Source organism: Pleurodeles waltl, unplaced genomic scaffold (genome assembly GCF_031143425.1).
Source record: "Pleurodeles waltl isolate 20211129_DDA unplaced genomic scaffold, aPleWal1.hap1.20221129 scaffold_86, whole genome shotgun sequence".
Lineage (NCBI taxonomy): Eukaryota > Metazoa > Chordata > Amphibia > Caudata > Salamandridae > Pleurodeles > Pleurodeles waltl.
In genome coordinates, this window is record NW_027150400.1 from 1840779 (window position 1) to 1860090 (window position 19312).

Consider the following 19312-nt stretch of genomic DNA (forward strand, 5'->3'; position numbering starts at 1 on the left):
CCCATCCTCTTCTTGGCGGTCCCCTGGGCCACTGTTTCAGGCTCCAGGGGCTCTTGACTACCCTGATTGGCTGCCATAGACTGGGTGGATACGCATACCCATCCAGGCAGACCCAACATCTCCAAGTGAGACCTGTGTTCCACCTCCTTCCAAGGGGAATCCTCCAGGTCGTTGCCTAGCAAACAATCAACAGGCATGGTTGGACTCGCAGCTACTTTCCAGGAACCTGAGACCACCCCCCCCATTCAAAGGGAACCTGCGCCACTCTGCAGAGGCGCTCAGAGTTGTCTACCGCAACTACTTGGTGAAGTACCCGGGGATCAATCTGCTCTTCAGACACCAGGTGACTCCTCACTGTAGTCACACTGGCTCCTGTGTCTCTCAGAGCCTCCACCCTCTGTCCATTTATGGTCACCCATTGCCTGTACTTCTTAGTGTTATCAGGCACTAGGTTTCTCTGGACCATCTCACTGTCCCCTAGTGAGACAAGGGTCATTTCAGCTGGTTCCCGCCCACCTGAAACCAACTCCTCCCCAAGCGCTGCACTAGCCAAACCCTGGGACGGTGCACCAGTGGGTGCCGGTGTACTTTTGGGGCAGTTGGGGTCCCCCCTCACATGACCCACCTGGTCACATGCATAACACTTACGTGGGGGACCACCTGCCACTGGCTTCCCTTTGGACAACCATGGCTTCTTTTCACTGGGGGGTTGGGAATCCTTACCCTGGGAATCATTTTGGGGCCCGTTAGAGAACTCCCCCTATTTGCCCTTACCCCCCCCTTTCTTCTGAGAGGGACCCTGCCCACCCTTGGCGTGGTCTCCCCCATACCTCTTTTGGACCCTGGTGCTCTCCCAGCGGTCCGCTTCCTGCGTAAGCTTCCTGGGGTCAGTCAGCTTGCTGTCAATCAGGTGTTGGCACAGCTCTGGAAAACATAAACTGTACAAGTGCTCCCAAGCAATCAGATTGTAAAGCCCCTCATACGTGTTTACCTTACTGCCCTTCACCCAACCATCCAGTGACCTGCAAAAAGAATCAACACATTCCAACCATGTTTGGGATTCCTTTCTCTTGTAGGATCTAAACTTCTCCTTGTACTGCTCAGGGGTGAGACCATACCTGGTGAGTAAGGCCTCCTTCATGACAGGGTAGGTGAGACTCTGAGCATCCCCTAAGGCCGTCAGTGTATCCCTCCCCTCTGCCTCAAAATGCTTCCACAGGGCTGCCCCCCAATGAGCTTCAGGGACCAGGTTCATGTGGAGAGCTGACTCATAACCCTTGAACGACAAGTAGATATCATCCTCCCTCTTATAATCCCTCACAAGGTATTTTGGGATGTGTACCCTTCTCTCCGGCTGCACTGTAGGATTGCTGCCACCATCCCTACTGGACTGACTCCTCTGATCTATCTCTTTTAAACTGAGCTCATGAGCCATTGCTAAATTCCTTTCCTCAATGGCCAGCCTTCTCTGTTCCATCTCTAGACTGAGATTGTTCAGCTCCAATTGGTACTCCCTCTCTGCCTGTCTGTCCTGTAATGCTTCAGGTGTCAGACCCTTGGAGGACACACTGCTACCTGCCCTGGAGACTCTCTCCTGAGACACAACAGGTCCACCCACTACATCAGTGTGAGTGACTTGCAACTCCTCCTCTCCCTCTGGCTCCTCATCTGTGTGCCCCTCAGCTGCTTTGGCTGTCACCCAGGCCCTCAGCGCCTTTTGCAGCCCATCCTTCCTGTATGAGCTCTTAATGGGACAGCCAACATTACTACCAAACTGCTTCAACTGAGCCACTGTGTAGCTCTCCAATTTCTCCAAATCAAAAGCAGCTCCGGCTAGGGCATCTCCAGACTGAGACATGATGAGAGGTTAAAAAAAGTGCAAAGTTCCAAAAACTGAAAAGCACGTTCTCAAATGAAGTTCCAGAAAAGTCAACCACAGGATCAGGGAAAAAAGAAACTGAATGCAGAGCAAAAACAGTCCAAATAGAAAAAAAACTAAAATCACAAGACTAGTAGTATGTGGTCACGTAGTGGTCTGAACTCAAACAGTAGTGTACACTTAATTACTGTATGTCAAGTACAAATACAAGTCCAAATCCCAACCGCTGATCACCAATGTTAGAAATGGGGTCTTTGGTTGACAGTCAGGTTACCCCCTGTTCAAGCAAGGACCCTCACTCTACTCAGGGTAAAAGAGAATCACCCTCAGCTAACCCCTGCTTACCCCCTTGGTAGCTTGGCAGAGCAGTAGACTTAACTTCAGAGTGTTAGGTGTAAAGTATTTGTACCAACACACACAGTAACTTAATGAAAACACTACAAAATGACACAACACAGGTTTAGAAAAATAGGAAATATTTATCTAAACAAACCAAGACCAAAATGACAAAAATCCACCATACACAAGTCAAGTTATCAATTAAAAATCAAAAAGAGTCTTTAAGTAGTTTTAAAAACACACCAACGCTGCTAGAGTGAAAATGTACCTGGTGTGCGTCAAAAATAACCCCGCACGGGCAGGTGTGCGTCAAAAATAACTCCGCACGGCGGTACTTGAGTCAAAAATCCAGCCGCACAATGATCCGAAAATCCCGCAGCGCAGGTTGTGATCTCCCAGCCTCTGTCAGCGATGCTGCGCGTCGTTTCTCCTGCTCCGTGCGTCGATTTTTCGGTCGCGTTTCCTGCGAGCGTCGTTTCTCAGCTGCAGAGTTGCCGGTGCGTTGTTTTTTCAGCCGCAGATCGGATTCGCGTCAATCTTTTCCCTGCACGGCGCTCTGTGTGTCGATTTTCTTGTCTTTAGGCTGCCAGCTTCTCCTTTCAGGGTCCCAGGAACTGGATGGACACCACAGGGCAGAGTAGGAGCCTCTCCAGAGACTCCAGGTGCTGGCAGAGAGAAGTCTTTGCTGCCCCCTGAGACTTCAAACAACAGGAGGCAAGCTCTAGATCAAGCCCTTGGAGATTTCTTCTCAAGATGGAAGGCACACAAAGTCCAGTCTTTGCCCTCTTACTCTGGCAGAAGCAGCAACTGCAGGATAGCTCCACAAAGCACAGTCACAGGCAGGGTAGCTCTTCTTCCTCAGCTATTCAGCTCTTCTCCAGGCAGAGGTTCCTCTTGGTTCCAGAAGTGTTTCTAAAGTCTGTAGATTTGGGTGCCCTTCGTATACCCATTTTAGTCTTTGAAGTCACCTTTGTTCAAAGGGGACTCACACCTACTTGTGAAATCCTGCCTTGCCCAGGCAAGGCCTCAGACACACACCAGGGGGTTGGAGTCTGCATTGTTAGAGGCAGGCACAGTCCTTTCAGATGAGAGTGACCACTCCACCCCTCCCTCCTAGCAGAGATGGTTAATTAGGAAATGCAGGCTACACCCCAGCCCCCTTTGTGTCACTGTCTAGTACGAGGTGAAAAACAACCCAACTGTCAAACTGGCCCAGACAGGGAATCCACAAACAAGGCAGAGTCACAGAATGGTTTAAGCAAGAAAATGCTCACTTTCTAAAAGTGTCATTTTCAAACACACAATCTCAAAACCAACTTTACTAAAAGATGTATTTTTAAATTGTGAGTTCAGGGACCCCAAACTCCACATGTCTATCTACTCTCTAGGGGAATCTACACTTTAATCATATTTAAAGGTAGCCCCCATATCATCCTATGAGAGAGACAGGCCTTACAACAGTGAAAAACGAAATTGGCAATATTCACTGTCAGGACATATAAACCACATTACTATATGTCCTACCTTATCCATACACTGCACCCTGCCCTTGGGGCTACCTAGGGCCTACCTTAGGGGTGCCTTACATGTAAGAAAAGGGAAGGTTTAGGCCTGGCAAGTGGGTACACTTGCCAAGTCGAATTTACAGTGTAAAAATACACACACAGACACTGCAGTGGCAGGTCTGAGACATGATTACAGGGTTACTTGTGTGGGTGGCACAACCAGTGCTGCAGGCCCACTAGTAACATTTGATTTACAGGCCCTGGGCACCTCTAGTGCACTTTACTAGGGACTTAACAGTAAAACAAATATGCCAATCATGGAGAACCAATTACATACACATTTTAAACAGGAGCACTTGCACTTTAGCACTGGTTAGCAGTGGTAAAGTGCCCAGAGTAATAAAAACAGCAAAATCAGAATCCAGCGCACGTCAATAACCTGGGGAACAGAGGCAAAAAGTTAAGGGAGACCACGCTAAGGATGAAAAGTCTAACAGGCATGTTATGTTCATGATCCAACTGGGGGCCGGACAGCTGTGCCCCCTCAGTGCGCTCAACACGTAGCGGGGTGGCCAGGTGAATGTTGTTTTTATTCGCATTGGACTCGGAAATTAAAACTATAGGCATCATCGCCTCCTGCCCTGTAGTCCCCAACACCAATCTGAGGGCGACTCCAGCTTGCGAGTGGAGAAAAGGTGCCACCCTGGCTGCTGTATCAGGCACACAAGGAAAAACAAAGCTGCCGCTCATCTCCTGAGTGGTATGCCCTGCAGCAAAGAAAGCCAATCACCCTGCATGCTGTGGTCACAGGGAGAAGGTGCTGTGCTGGAAAACAACAGGCAAGGGGCCACCCCGGGATCCACGTAGCACTCTGTGTGTGCTGCTGGAGTTATTGTTTACCCATGGTTATTAGCTGCTAAAGACACAGTGCTAGCCGCAGATGTGGTGATGTTTATTGATTCTCAAGGCTGTGTGGTGCCTTCGTTCATCATTTATGTATTTATTTTATTTTAGGAGACAGTCACACGTGCGCTCTCCAGCATACCTCGGGTGGTCGAGGCCTCTAATTATGCATGATTAATGCATTTTAATGTGGCGATGCGGTCACCAGTACTAAAATGCGTTTAGTCTAACCCCTGATGCGTGGTACTTGGTAGAGCTCTACATGCATGCATGCCAATACACCTGATTCATGCGGGAGACTCCAGATTTCCTAAGCCTCAAAGTGCTTAATTTTGGCGGTCTCCTGCCTGAAAATTGCCACTCCTTCAGTAGAAGTTAATGGTAGAAGTACATTCTACCGATTTTTTTTTTTTTTTTTTTAATTTCCCACATTTCTCTTCTCAAATGTTGACATTTATGTACATGCCAACAGACCTGATTCAAGCGTGAGACTCACAGTTTCTGAAGCCCAAAATGGATTTATTTTGGTTGTCTCCTGTCTGAAATTTCGTCTGCTTCAATAAAATCCAATAAAGAAAATACATTATCCTGATTGTTTTTTTTATTTTTTTATTTACCACTTATCTCTTCTAAAATGTTGGCATGTATGCCAGCCGAAAATGCGACACCCAAGTATCAGCCTCACAGGCTTTATATTGTTACATTTCAAGGGCTAATAGTTATTGTGTAATGCCAGTTTAAATGGTTAATCATATCTCTCTCTCTGTTTTTAATTCAGTCTAAAGAACAGAAGCACGGTCACAACATCACTTCAATTTATTATGAAACAACACAACGTTTGCATAACATTATAATTAGTTTCAAACCATTTTAAAGATTACTGGATTAGAATGCCGGTTTTGCACTGATACTGTAGCCGCCAGAAGAAGTTGAAATGTTTTGTTCTCTGCTACAATGTGGCGTAAACTGAATATAAAGCTCTTCCAAGATGGCTGCCGAATTCCATGCCTCGAGGTCGTGGACCAAACGAGGCGCCTGTCAATTGGCTGTGGGATCGCGCATGCGCTCTCTTAGGCTCCCTCACATGGTTTGTGGCCGGCAAAGGAAGGGTTAGTTTAGCACCCGGCACTTTATGTTAATGTGTAATAGAACATCGTGTGAAGGAAACATCCAATAGTTACCTTTGATTTTAATTTAGGAACAAAAGCAATATCATTACACAAACTCACAGTCCGACTCTAGTATGCTTCAAGTATGGTACTGAGAACCGGTTTTTCAGAGATCCTCGTTAGTATAGTGGTCAGTATCCCCGCCTGTCACGCGGGAGACCGGGGTTCAATTCCCCGACGGGGAGGTCTAGAATTTTAATTTTTTTAAATCACAGATGCTAAATGTAGACTTTAGTACTTTACTACAAGAGAGTAGAACGTTATTTACCCCATATAATTAAAATGAGAAGTATATCAATTTGTGAATGAGATACAGTACTTTTTATTTTCTTTGGGTGGGCACTCTTCCCAAAAAAACAGGGAAAGTCAGCCCAGGGTATTTTATTTTTATAGCTTACATGTAGGTAAATTAAGTACCAGGTATGACAGCAGGAGGAGACCCAAACAGAGGACATTTTGTAATTTACGTGTGTGGACTTTGTGCCATACATTTTAAGAACCCACAACTCTAAGGAGGTAGAACGGACATATCTACAGGCAAAGTATTTTCTAAATAAATGACGTGCTCGATTGTCAACCACCTTGAGGCCGAATAAATTCAATGTTCCTGCTACCATAGGAAACAAGAGTTAGCAAAGTCGTCAGTTACAGCGATAATATCCCGACTCAAGTAAACACAGACATTTACAGCTGCGGCTCATCACTTTGGTATAAATGCAGTTTCATTCATTCAGTAGTCATTCGGCACTCATTAGCGAGCCTCAGGCGGTGCATACCCTATTTTCGGACAGCAGTACGTTTCCCAGGTTCATACATGATGTGCTGCTCCAGTCCAGGTATTTTTTCTTTCAATTCTGGACTTGTAGTCTTGTTTATTCAATTAAACACATGACTACAAGTCCCAGAATTCAAAGGAAAAGACCTGAACTGGAGCAAGCACATCATGCATGGACGTGGGAAACTTGACAGCTATGATAAATGCACCATGAAAGCAATGTTTATACTTGAATTGTACTATGAACACAGCAAAACATTTCAGAGGCAGTTTAAAGCAAAGGTGCTTCTATTGTAGAAGCAGTGCACGTGACAGTATGGAACACATACTACAACGCACAGACCTTATATATATATATGGGGTATTAATCACTGGGACACATTTGAGTCATCATTCCAACATGGGAAGGCCAATGATTAGTCCACGTCCTACAATCGATGCACGACTAACACTAAATAGTGTTGATGTTTTGACCCCGAAGACTGAATTGGAGGGAGACTTCCCCAGGACAGAAGGCGAGTAGAATCCTGTAAAGAAGAGTGAGAAATGTCAACATCTCAAATGAATGAGGGATCCATGCTTGACAGTCATAAACAGTTGTGTGTTAAGACGGATATTCAGGTACTTTACACTTATATATGCCAACTGGAGGCCCTCCGTGTCATTTCCCATACACTGGAGACAAGAGAACATCCTCACTAGAACACCACTCCCTCCATAGTCAAACTGAATGAAGGAGCACTGACCTTTAAGTTCTTCCTCTTCATGAATATGTTCTACATCAGTGGTTCTTAACCTTTTCACATCTGTAGATCCCTCTTAATCGTTGCTGGAGCACCTACTAAATCATTATGGGGAATCCAAGGTCCCCTACTGATTCCTTACTAGAAACCGGGGGCCCAGGCCTAATCATTTTTGGTCATTTGAACTTCAAAACAGTACACAAAAAATACAGAAACAAACAGTCATCAAACAAATACACAAATGCTGAAATATTTTATTTAATTCACAAACGCATTTTTAGAAAAATCGAAATTTTAATTTTAATGAGCACATGAGAGCTTTTCTAAATCCATTTGCGATCACTCATCATCCATACTCTAATACTGTGTTCAATCTGATGCACTTTCACTGCTCCCACAAATCAGTCTGAAAATAATAACTTCGTTTTTAGTTTCCAATTTCAAATTCCTTCATGTTTACAAAAAAAACCTTTCAATTGTACATGCTGCTCCTTTATTTATTTACACTTTATTACTCTGTTGTTATTATTTAATTTTCATAGCGGTTGTGGACCCCCTGAGTAGGCTTCGAGGACATCAAGGGATCCCAGGACCAGAGGTTAAGAACCACTGTCGCACGTGGTTCATTGAGTGAGGAAAGAGGGTGTAAGCCAATGGCACTATCCATCCAGCATACGACTTGTTGTCAAGGAAATTACAAGGTCTTAAACGACAGAGGATTTTCTGCATTTCCATTTTAATGGTGAAGGTATCGAGTGGGAACAAATCTGGGCCATCTGCTTGGCACGGAAAGTTAATTGGAAGTTAGAGTATGTTTTGATAATTTGAAGCTAGGGGCCACAGTGATCCCTTAAGTATGTTTTGTATCCCCTACCATTCGTACTTCCGTCTGCGGATTTATTTGTCCCCGTGTGAGTATGGCTGGTAGTGGCCCAGTCCAGACCTTTCCGTCATCCTCTGACTTTCTCCCTGGGGTTCTGGTACGGTTGGTTTCCTTCTCTTCCTACAGGCCCTTAACCAAGATTGCCTCCACCTAAAAAAGAAGGTTGGTTGGGGGATTATGTGGTAGTGTTCCTTGGGGAATCTTTGTCAGGCCTTCCCAGTTGGGTTTGTCAGTTCTGGGAAAACGGCATCAAACTAGCATTATCAAAGCCAATAGGGCTCACATTTGGAACTGGCTAAAAGCGCTATGACACCGCAGCAGTGGCCACGTCATTCTGCAGACATCATTATGAATGTATGCCTAAAAAATGTGGGTGCCACTTTTTTAAATTTATTGATCCAAGATGGACCGGGAAAAAAAATATATATGAGAAAGAATGAAAGAGCTTTTTTCGTAAGACGGCAAGGCCAGCAGCAATTTGCTACCTGGCTACTCTTCCCCCCTCCAACACACACAAAAAACAAAATACAATATTTAAAAAAAGGTGGGCGTGGATGTTACTGAAGGAGGAGTTTGGGGAAGCACCAGGGAGTACGAAGAGGAATGGAAAAGCTGCTTATGGGGGAAAGTCACACTGAGAGTGGAGAAGGTGACATGAGCGAGACAGCTGCGTGGAGCACGGGGGACGTGGAGGTTGGTGGGAGTGGGAAGTGTACAAGAGAGACCTTGCAACACGAGGCAGACAGTAACATGTCGGGAGGTATTTTCATTGGCAATGCAAAAAAGGGATAGAGCTGGAAAACTCATGTACTCTCACGGACTGTTTAAGCAAAAATAAAAAAATGTAACTCTCTAAAAGTGGGCCGTGGGATGATAGAATCCAGCCCGTCTGTGTCGTGGGTCCATTTTAGTTAGTCGTGATAGCTTAGCTTATGCTTGCGGCCTGTGTCCTTTTACCCAGTTACTATGCTCTGTATTCTGTATTCATTTTTATTCATTTTATTATTGCGTCTGTTTAGTGGCATTGTTTTAATTGCATTATCAGCTGCTATTATGCGACAGCGTCATTATCAGTGCTATCGATGACATACTAAGCATCATGTTCTTTTCCTTGGAATCACAAGAACGGAATGCGAGGCACACAATAATATTTTGTATTGCCTGCCCAAGACTACTTACACAATCCAGCGCTTAGGTACATACCCGTGTCCGGCTTCTGTGCATGAACGTAAACATGTCCCCTATGAAGACACCTTGTAGGACATTCCACCCATGCTGCTTGCCGGTTTTCGGTAGAGCTCAGCCTTTGTGTCTCCACGGATCCTGATCTGGGGACTGGCGCCTGACCTTGTACCGAGGTACCAGGGGTAGGGGGGCTTCTCATGGACACTGTCCGGGCAGGTTTGGCTTACATCACCGCGCTCTTGCTCGGGGGTAGAGGTTAGGGCTGTAGGTAGGAACTGTATACTCATCTTGGGATAATATGTTGGGGTTGTTCATATTTACATCTCTGATTTTCACAATCCTCATTTTGTAATTTCTCATTATCCTAATCATGCAGCTCATGCATTTTATTGTAGATTGCAGTCTTCTCAATAAATGTATTGAAAACTGTTTTGCATCTCTTTTCTTCCCTTTATGTGTGTGTAAGAGACTCGTATGTGGGGGGAAAAGGGTACGGCTTGTTTCACCACGATTCTCCCTGAGGGGTTTTTAGAGTTCCATACAAAGCTGCCGCAAATCACCTTCACCGGTTGGGTTTTGGTGAGGTGCTGCTAGTGAGCCGGGAGGGTTGGGCCAACAGCTGCCAACTGGTGTAGGATTCAGTCGCCTACAACGCAGAGGTGCTGCCGCCCCAAATCCGGCAGTCTCGTCGAAGTACGAGAGTCCTTGTGACATCAGAGAGGTGATAAAGTGATGGTGAAGAGGCTATGTTCAAGGGGTGGAACAAGTACAAGATGGACAAGCTGGGACAAAAAAAGCCATCGGATAAGAATAAAGCGAATGAGAGCAATAAACATGTGGACAACCCTACATCCATACACAGTGCGCACTCAACACCTCCTCAGAGGTAGTGAGTGCTATATAAATGCAGTTACAATGTTTAAATGTAGAGTCAGAACAAAAAAACATCAAGAAACATGTTATGTCTTCAGCACCTGTGCATCAGCTTTCAACCTGGATGTTCGTGTTGCAGTGATTCTTTATTTATTGGTGCAGTTTATCTTCTGGTATGGCAATGTTGATATATGTAACTTGGCAAAGTAGATCCTGGCACAACTATGTGGCTTTACACCTAACTCTCCTATACAAGTAAACTATAACAAGGATTGGCAAAGGCAATAGAAGTGGCTTTTCCAGGCTGATGTGATGCCTAATTTGTTAGGTCCAACCAACCAGTAAGCCCAACCTGCCTGGTTGTAAAAGATCTATTGTAATAATACCGTAAGTTTAGAACGCGCCCTAACTTACCATTGGTTGGGTTTTTCTAACTCTCATTTGCTTCCTTCTTATTGATGGTTTGCCTTCCTCTTCTTGTGTTTCCCTTCCCTGAAGCACAGCCTCTCTTCAGCCCTTTTGATTGGCTGCCTTGTATCTTTCCACTGCTCACACTTAAGGAGCCATTTTTGTCTTTTTCATTCAGCACTCCATGTATGGGAAGGCATGTGTTTGTTAGATCGCTCCCTCTTGTGCAGCTTCACCCCTCAAATAGACCGCTAAGCAGTGTTGCTACCCACTAGTGCCAGCATGTCTGTAAAAGCACAACAACAGTGATAATATTGATGGGGTATCGCTGGAAAGCAGACTTTAACCCCTTGGGTGCCCAGGACGTAACGGTTACGTCCTCGATTGCACCGCTCGGGTGCCGAGGACGTAATGGTTACGTCCTGCTATGGGCCCTTGATGGCCAATCACTCCCCTCCCCTGGAAGGGATGGAAGGTGGAATCACTTCCCCTTCCACCCCATGGAGTCTGGTGACATCAGTGCGCAATCACGTCTGACCTCATCAGAGGCTGCCCTTCAGCGCGAATCGTAGGAGAAATGCAAAAGCATTTCACCTCCAGTCTCGTGGAAGGGGCGAGAGAGGCATCAAAAAAAGGAAAGGCATTTCCTTTCCTTTGATGTCTCTCTCTGCAGTTCCGGTGCCCGATTAAGATTGGGCAGCAGAAATGCCCACTAGACACCAGGGACTTTTTTTTTTGTAATATTTCAATAAGGGGGGGTGGGCCCTTGGGCAAGGGGCGCTCCCCAGGGGGGCAAATTAATTTAAGGCCAGGGGAGGGTCACTCCCCTGTGGGCAGATCGGCCTATTATAATTAGGCCAATCTGCCCTTTGGGGGGGTGTCAGTAACCCCTAGACACCAGGGATTATTTTTTTTGTTTATTTTTTTTATGTGGGGAGCGACCCCTTATGCTTAGGCCATTTGCACCCCCCTTGGGGGCAGGTCGGCCTATTTTTATTAGGTCAATTTCACGTGAGGGGAGCGACCTCTTAGGAAAAGGTCGCTCTGCTTGGGGGGGGGGGGATTTGTTTTAGGCCATTTCTGCGCCCATTGAGGGCAGATCGGCCGAATGTAGTTAGGCCGATCTGCCCCCAAGGGGGCAGAAACCACTAGACTTTGGGAAAATGTGATGTGTCCACGTTGTGTTTTGGGGCATTTCCTGTTGCTGGCACTAGGCCTACCCACACAAGTGAGGTATCATTTTATGGAGAGACATTGGGGAACGCTGCATGGAAGGAAATTTGTGGCTCCTCTCAGATTCTTGAACTCTCTGTCACCGAAATGTGAGGAAAAAGTGTTTTTTGGGCCAAATTGTGAGGTTGGCAAAGGGTTCTGGGTAGCCCCACAAGTCACCCCATCTTGGATTCCTCTAGGTGTCTAGTTTTAAAAAATGCACAGGTTTCGTAGGTTTCCCTAGGTGCCGGCTGAGCTAGAGGCCAAAATCTACAGGTAGGCACTTTGCAAAAAACAGCTCTGTTTTCTGTGATGTGTCCACGTTGTGTTTTGGGGCATATCCTGTCGCGGGCGCTAGGCCTACCCACACTAGTGAGGTACCATTTTTATCAGGAGACTTGGGGGAAAGCTTAGTGGAAGGAAATTTGTGGCTCCTCTCAGATTCCAGAACTTTCTGTCACCGAAATATGAGGAAAAAGTGTTTTTTTGGTTTGCAAAGGATTCTGGGTAAATGAAGCTGGTAAGAGCCCCACAAGTCACCCCATCTTGGATTTCCCTAGGTGTCTAGTTTTCAGAAATGCACAGGTTTGGTAGGTTTTCCTAGGTGCCGGCTGAGCTAGAGATCAAAATCCACAGCTAGGCACTTTCCAAAAAACATGTCAGTTTTCAATTTAAAACTGTGATGTGTCCATGTTGAGTTTCCTGTCGCAGGCATTAGGCCTACCCATGCAAGTGAGGTACCATTTTTATCGGGAGACTTGGGGGAACACAGAATCGCAGAACAAGTGTTATTGCCCTTTGTCTTTCTCTATATTTTTTCCTTCCAAATGTAAGACAGTGTGTAACAAAGAAGTCTATTTGAGAAATACCCTGCAATTCGCATGCTAGTATGGGCATCCCGGAATTCAGAGATGTGCAAATAACCACAGCTTCTCAACACCTTATCTTGTGCTCATTTTGGAAATACAAAGGTTTTCTTGATACCTATTTTTCACTCTTTACATTTCAGCAAATTAATTGCTGTATACTCGGTATAGAATGAAAACCCATTGCAAGGTGCAGCTCATTTATTGCCTCTGGGTACCTAGGGTTCTTGATGAACCTACATGCCCTATATATCCCCGCAACCAGAAGAGCCCAGCAGACATAACGGTATATTGCTTTAAAAAATCTGACATCGCAGGAAAAATTTACAGAGTAAAACGTGGGGAGAAATGGCTGTTTTTTTCACCTCAATTTCAATATTTTTTAATTTTACCTGTTATTTTCTGTAGGAAAACCTTGTAGGATCTACACAAACGACCCCTTGGTGAATTCAGAATTTTGTATTCTTTTCAGAAATGTTTAGCTTTCCGGTATCCAGCATTGGTTTCACACCCATTTCTGTCACTAACTGGAATGAGACTAAAAACACAAAAAATAGTAAAAATGGAGTATGTCCCAGTTAAACGCAAAAATTGTTTTGAAAAATGTGGTTTTCTGATTCAAGTCTGCCTGTTCCTGAAAGCTGGGAAGATGGTGATTTTAGCACCACAAACCCTTTGTTGATGCCATTTTCAGGGAAAAAAACACAAGCCTTCTTCTGCAGCCCTTTTTCCCATTTAAAAAAAAAAAAAAACGAAATGTTTACTGTATTTTGGCTAATTCTTTGGTCTCCTTGTGGGGAACCCACAAACTATGGGTACCTCTAGAATCCCTAGGAGGATGTTGGAAAAAAAGGATGCAAATTTGGCGTGGGTAGCTTATGCGGACAAAACATAATGAGAACCTAGGTGCGAAGTGCCCCAAATAGCCAAAAAAAGGCCTCGCACCTGAGGGGGAAAAGGCCTGGCAGCGAGTGGGTTAAAGGGTGTTGTTTTTTTATCTTCCACATATTGTGTGAAAGCACAAGATTTGACGTACAAAGGCTTTCATGGTGTTGGACTAAGGGCCATCTGCGGCACTCACTTAACTGGGGATCCAGAGGCCAATAAATCTGCTCCCTGAGCCGGTGCAGAGGAGCAAATGGCTGAATGTGGTGGAGAGGACATTAGGCCTTGTAAAGTGTTTCCCTCTGCCCTCTGACCCCTGGAGGCTGCTGAGATTTCAAAGCGGTGGCACTTACAAGTATGTTTGAGTTACAGAGCAAGCGTGCAGGGCATAAGGGAGGTTCAGGGGGGTGCCTCATTTTTTCCATCATTGCACATGTGAACACCCTGAAATACATGCGTTCAGATATGTTCTGTGTGTCTGTTATACTCAAAGTGTACTAGGTAATACTAGCCTCTGTATTCTTCACTGCTCTTGAGGCTTCAGATGGCTCAGATATGCAAAACCATGTAAAACTTTCCCTTCATACCTTGGTACAGTCCACATGACTGGGCTGCTGACTTAACAGCAGCAAAAATCCTTGGGAAGGGCCTGGGTCCCAGGTGTGTCAACATGTCCTTCCCCTTTCTCAGAGTAAGGATGGGGTTATATATAGTATTGTGCCTGGTTACAACTGTTGCCTACCAGCCATAGCATGTCAACCTGTTGCTCTGTGTGGTACATTGTAATCCATAGATGAGTGAGCATACTTCATAGGACGTCACTTGTATCAGATTCTTATGGGCTTGTAGTTAAGGAGGGAGCATGCCAATTACCTATTGTTAGGGGATTTTGTGCAAAAGTTCAACATGAAAGGTGTTAGTGAATTGCATGGTGCTGGCACTCATTGCTATTTACAATTTCTGAAAGAACGTCTGTATGACAACACTACTTTACTCATATAATATATCACAACGTGCACACAACTAACATTGTTAGGCCCTACAGTCAGTTAATAAGGGTAGTTAGTAAGGTACTGTTCCATATACCTTACACATAATCAGGGCCACTGGAACTATGCGGTTTTGCAGTGGTGCCATTTCCCACATAAGTATGGATTTGCTACATTTGTCATGTACTCCACCAGCAGCAGCATAAGCTTCAGAATTTAACACAAAGTTGTTTCTAGGTCACACAGATTAAAAATGACTAAAAACGTCCTAAGGTTGTCACACTCATGTACTGAATTGTGTTGTATTTTACAGCTCTATTGATGTTCCTAAATGTAATACCTGGGACTTTGCACTGCAATGCATCAACAGATTGCTGTGTCATACTGTGGTTGACTTTCATTTTGTTATATTTGGAGGAACATAGGGCCTCATTTACAAGAATCTGACGCATCGGCTGCGATGAGCCAGATATCTTGTGCTGCACTATGACCCCCTAACGATGCCATAGATGCGCTGTGTTTACTATACAGAGCTCTATGCTGCACTTTTTCACAGATGCTTCAGAAATTCTAACCTATCTGTGGTGCAAAATTCACGCATAGCTGAAGTAGCTTAAAAAAGTATGCCATTCCTGCAATGGCAGGAGTCCCCCATTGAGGAAAGCTCTGCATCAGTTTTACGCCTGCTCTGAGCAGGCGGTAAAATTCTGACGCAGTGAAGTCGCAGAACGACACAGTGAAATGTTGTAAGTTTCACTGCGTCAGTTCTGCGTGGCTCCTCTCGTTGGAATGCCCACCTTTCATACATTATACCTGGCACAGGTATAATATGATGCACAGCTTTACAAACTGACACATTGGGCTGAATGGATCAACTTGTAAATGCAGAGCAATGTAACGCACTGCTTGCACCACCGTTGCATGAAAACAATGACACAACAGTGGCACAAGGGTCTTGTAAATGAGGACCATAATATGTTGCAAATAATCCCATTGTCCAAAAAAAGGTTTGCCATATGTGTTCCTACTTCTAACACAATGCAATCAATTTTCCTCAATTGTGTCCTTAGACAAGTTCGTATGTTCTAATGCTTGTCTTTATGCGTGGCATTATGTTTATGCTCCCCTTACTCTTTGCTTGACTTTCATCTTTGTTCTTGTTTGCTTTTGTGAGTTATTTCTAGCTTCAATGCTGCTGGTGTATCAGTCTGCTCATTATAGACCTGAGACATACTCCTAAAAGGAAAAAATTTAAATCAGAAAAATCTAACCTCTAATTTTTATAGGTACAAAATGGAAAATAAAAATCAAAATAAGACTTACATTTTTTAATAGAAATTCAGTTTATTGGCTCAGTACATATATTGGGAGCTAGAGGAAAACCCTTTAGTCTTCATCTGGATACCTAAAGTACAAAATAACATTGATTTAACTATGAAACATGTAACATACAAAAATCCAAAACCTCAAAATAATAGTTACAAAAATTCAGTATTGATCTCCTTCAAAGTTTATTTATCAAAGTTCACGGTGGTTCTCCTACTTTTACTAACTGACAACCTACTAGATCGTGGACTTCCACATCTTCATTGTCATCTTCTGTGCACAGTAAGTCCATTCATCAGTTGCGCATTTTCTTCTAGGCGCTCTATTGTTGATCCTGCGATTACTGGCTGCTCACTTTCACTGTGATCCAAGTCTTGTTTTTTTCTAACTCTTCTCTGTTTTTGGTCTCTGTATTTTCTTGCACAATCTTTTTCTGCCTCTACTAGACTCAGGCCACGTGTCTCCTTGGTTCACAATATTTGGCTCAGGCTCACTTGTGACAAATGCTGCATCTTCATCCTCACTGGCCACCGGATCGACTGTTTCATCTGGGACAGACTGATTTTCATCTTCCACAGCAAAATGATTTACTCTGGGGGTTCTCATAACCATAGTTTTCAGTTTCATTCTTTAAATCTGAGTTTCAAGGTTTTCTGCTTGTTGATGTTCTATTTGATGTTGTTGGTATTCTTCGACTCTGTGTCAGTGGTTGTTGTCACCACTTCATCATCAGTCTTCACTCTCTTCATATGTGATGTGTGAATCCACTTTAGTTAGCTTCACATTTAACAGAAGTGTTTGTCACAAAAATCACCTCCTAAGGATCTTCTTCACCAACACCCAGTCACCAGTGACGCCAGCAAGACCGGCAGCGTCCCACTTGCGGGCTACGGTCAGATCGGCGGTTGCATCTCGGATGGCCGTTTCTGCCGCGGGCCGCTTTTCAGGTTGCAACCTGTTTTTTGGGCCGCAGCGTGACCTGAAACTGTTTCACGCTGCACCCATCTTTTACCCCCCTAGTGTTACTTACTTGTTTCTTACTGTTTTTCTTCTTTTTTGTTTCTTCTTGGCCATATTTTCTCTTTCCCAGGAGTCTCTGTTGCCTTCCCTGCATGCCTTGCTCCCTACCTTTTATACTACAGCTATTATTCCATTTACTTTAATGTGGCTTTTCTCAAATCCAAGATGGTGTCTTCACTACTTCCTGCATGTCACTTCCTGTTTGTCAGTATGTAAGCACAGTTGGTCTTCTGTTCCTTGCGTTGCAAACACTTCCATTACGGTTGTGCTCCTTGCTCCTGTATCCTGTGATTTTAGAATTCATCGGCTTTTCCCTGTTTGCAGGTCGTGACAGTCACCAGGCTGTGGCACAACCCTCCCTTTGGGGAAGGTGTCGCTAGATTCAATTTGTGAGAGAGAGGGGACCGCATCAGCTAGGCTTTTGCAGTAGTGTAGTACAATCTCATCACTATTAGACACAAGCAGTTTTTGGGAGACTTGAAATCCTCATTGCCCTTCTGATTAGGACCTTGTCTGGAGAGAGCTCTTTTTTCTTCTTTGGAGTGTTTCTCTTATTCATACATTGGCTCGGAGTAATTTTATTTATGCTGGGATAATCAGAGTTTTTCGGTAATCCTGCATTACTCTTTGGCATGGAATTACAGATAATAATGTGGTCACGCCTACTTACATAATTAAGAGTAATTTGGGGAAAAGCAACCCACCATGGGAGCACATTTAGTGGCCTCCAGTGGTTTCTCGCTATTTGTGTTCTGCTGCGTTTAATGCTATTTCTTAACACAAAATGCATCCTCAAACCCTTTTGGATGTTAGTGTGCATTTTGTGCCTGGTTTAAATAATGGACCAATGCCTTGTCTCTCCAGCTGCACCCCCAGGTGTAACTAATGTACTGATGCCTTCTCTCTTAGCTGCACATCTGGGTATAAATAATTTATTGCGGCCTTGTCTCCCAGCTGCATCTCTGGTGTGAACTATGTACCAAAGCCTTGTCTATGGTGTGTAACTGTGGATGTAATAAAAGTTTGAGTGCAGTTTTTTGTATATTTTGCATTAAATCGGACTGTCGTGTGAGTGCGCGCGTGTGCCCATTGTTTAAAAGACAGAGGGAACACAGATGAGTAACGTCATCATTAGGGTGACCAGACATCCCGTATTTGCCCGGACAATCCTGGTTTTTCGATGACTGTTCCGGTGTTCCGGTTTTGGGAGACGGCCGGGTGAGCAGGCACATATATCACTGTGCTCTGAAGACTCATGTTCACACCAGCCCTCTCATGACACCACAGTCAGAGTTTTGTTTAAAAGAGTTGCATGATGTGCTAACTTTATTCAAGCAGCACAGCAGAATTTAATGGGGGCGAATCAACCCCTGCAGGGCCCATCACCCGCAGCCAGAATAACAAAGCTCCCATTGCAACACACTGCAGCATAGCCGAGGAAGTCTTTAATTTTCATGCTACAGAGGTGTTTATGTTTCTGTAGCATGAAAATTAAAGACGTATTTGGCCATGCTGTAGTTTTGTTTCATATGGCATATATATATATATATATATATATATATATATATATATATATATATATATATATATATATATATATATAAATATATCAGAATAGTCATTGACATAGAAATAGGACTACATGTTGGCACTGGTCAGTGCAGTGTCAACATTTAGTCCTATTTCTATGTCAGTTACTGTCCCTGTTTTTTTCTTGTGAAAATCTGCTCACCCTAGTCATCATGCATGAAACTGCAGACTACTTCTCTGTGCTGCAAACACTAGGAGAAAACTAAAATTAAAAAAATAAGAAGTGGAGATGCCGGGGATTGAACCCGGGGCCTCATACATGCAAAGCATGCGCTCTACCACTGAGCTACATCCCCTCTCTTCCTGTCAAATTGCAAAATATTTTATAAGAACTGGGAAACCAGTGTCCAGGCCCCAGATAATTAGAAATATTTTCTGCGTTTTCAATTCCCTCTTGTCTGTTAGTCACCCGGTTTTATTTTGGCTGCAGGGCGCGTGCCGCTCTTTCCCACCAGAGTGCCTGCAGATGGGATCTGGGCCATTGGCAGCAGTGCAAAGCAATTTATAGCCCACGTGACTTTGAAATGTCCTCATGGCTCAAGCTTTTAAATAAACAGTGGTTAATAAAGGCCATGTGAAATGCCGCCCTGTGGAGTCACGTACCCGGACGTCACGTACTTAAAAGGGCGTGGACTAGTTTGGAAATAGACGTGTGAGATTACTGTTATTAATTTTTTTTAAAGATTTTTGAGTGATTCAGCGTGCTGGCAAACAATGCTTCCCACACCCCATTCACAAATAAACATCATGATGTGACCCTAA

At 44.3% G+C, this 19312-nt stretch overlaps 2 non-coding genes across 2 annotated transcripts; one reads left to right on the forward strand and one right to left on the reverse strand.

The window, feature by feature from the left end:
- Positions 1-5908: 5908 nt before the first annotated feature.
- On the forward strand, positions 5909-5980 carry TRNAD-GUC (transfer RNA aspartic acid (anticodon GUC)). Its single transcript has one exon. It is a non-coding gene; the product is annotated as a tRNA-Asp (tRNA).
- A 12794-nt stretch (positions 5981-18774) lies between these two features.
- On the reverse strand, positions 18775-18846 carry TRNAA-UGC (transfer RNA alanine (anticodon UGC)). The gene has a single exon. It is a non-coding gene; the product is annotated as a tRNA-Ala (tRNA).
- Between the last annotated feature and the right edge of the window lie 466 nt (positions 18847-19312).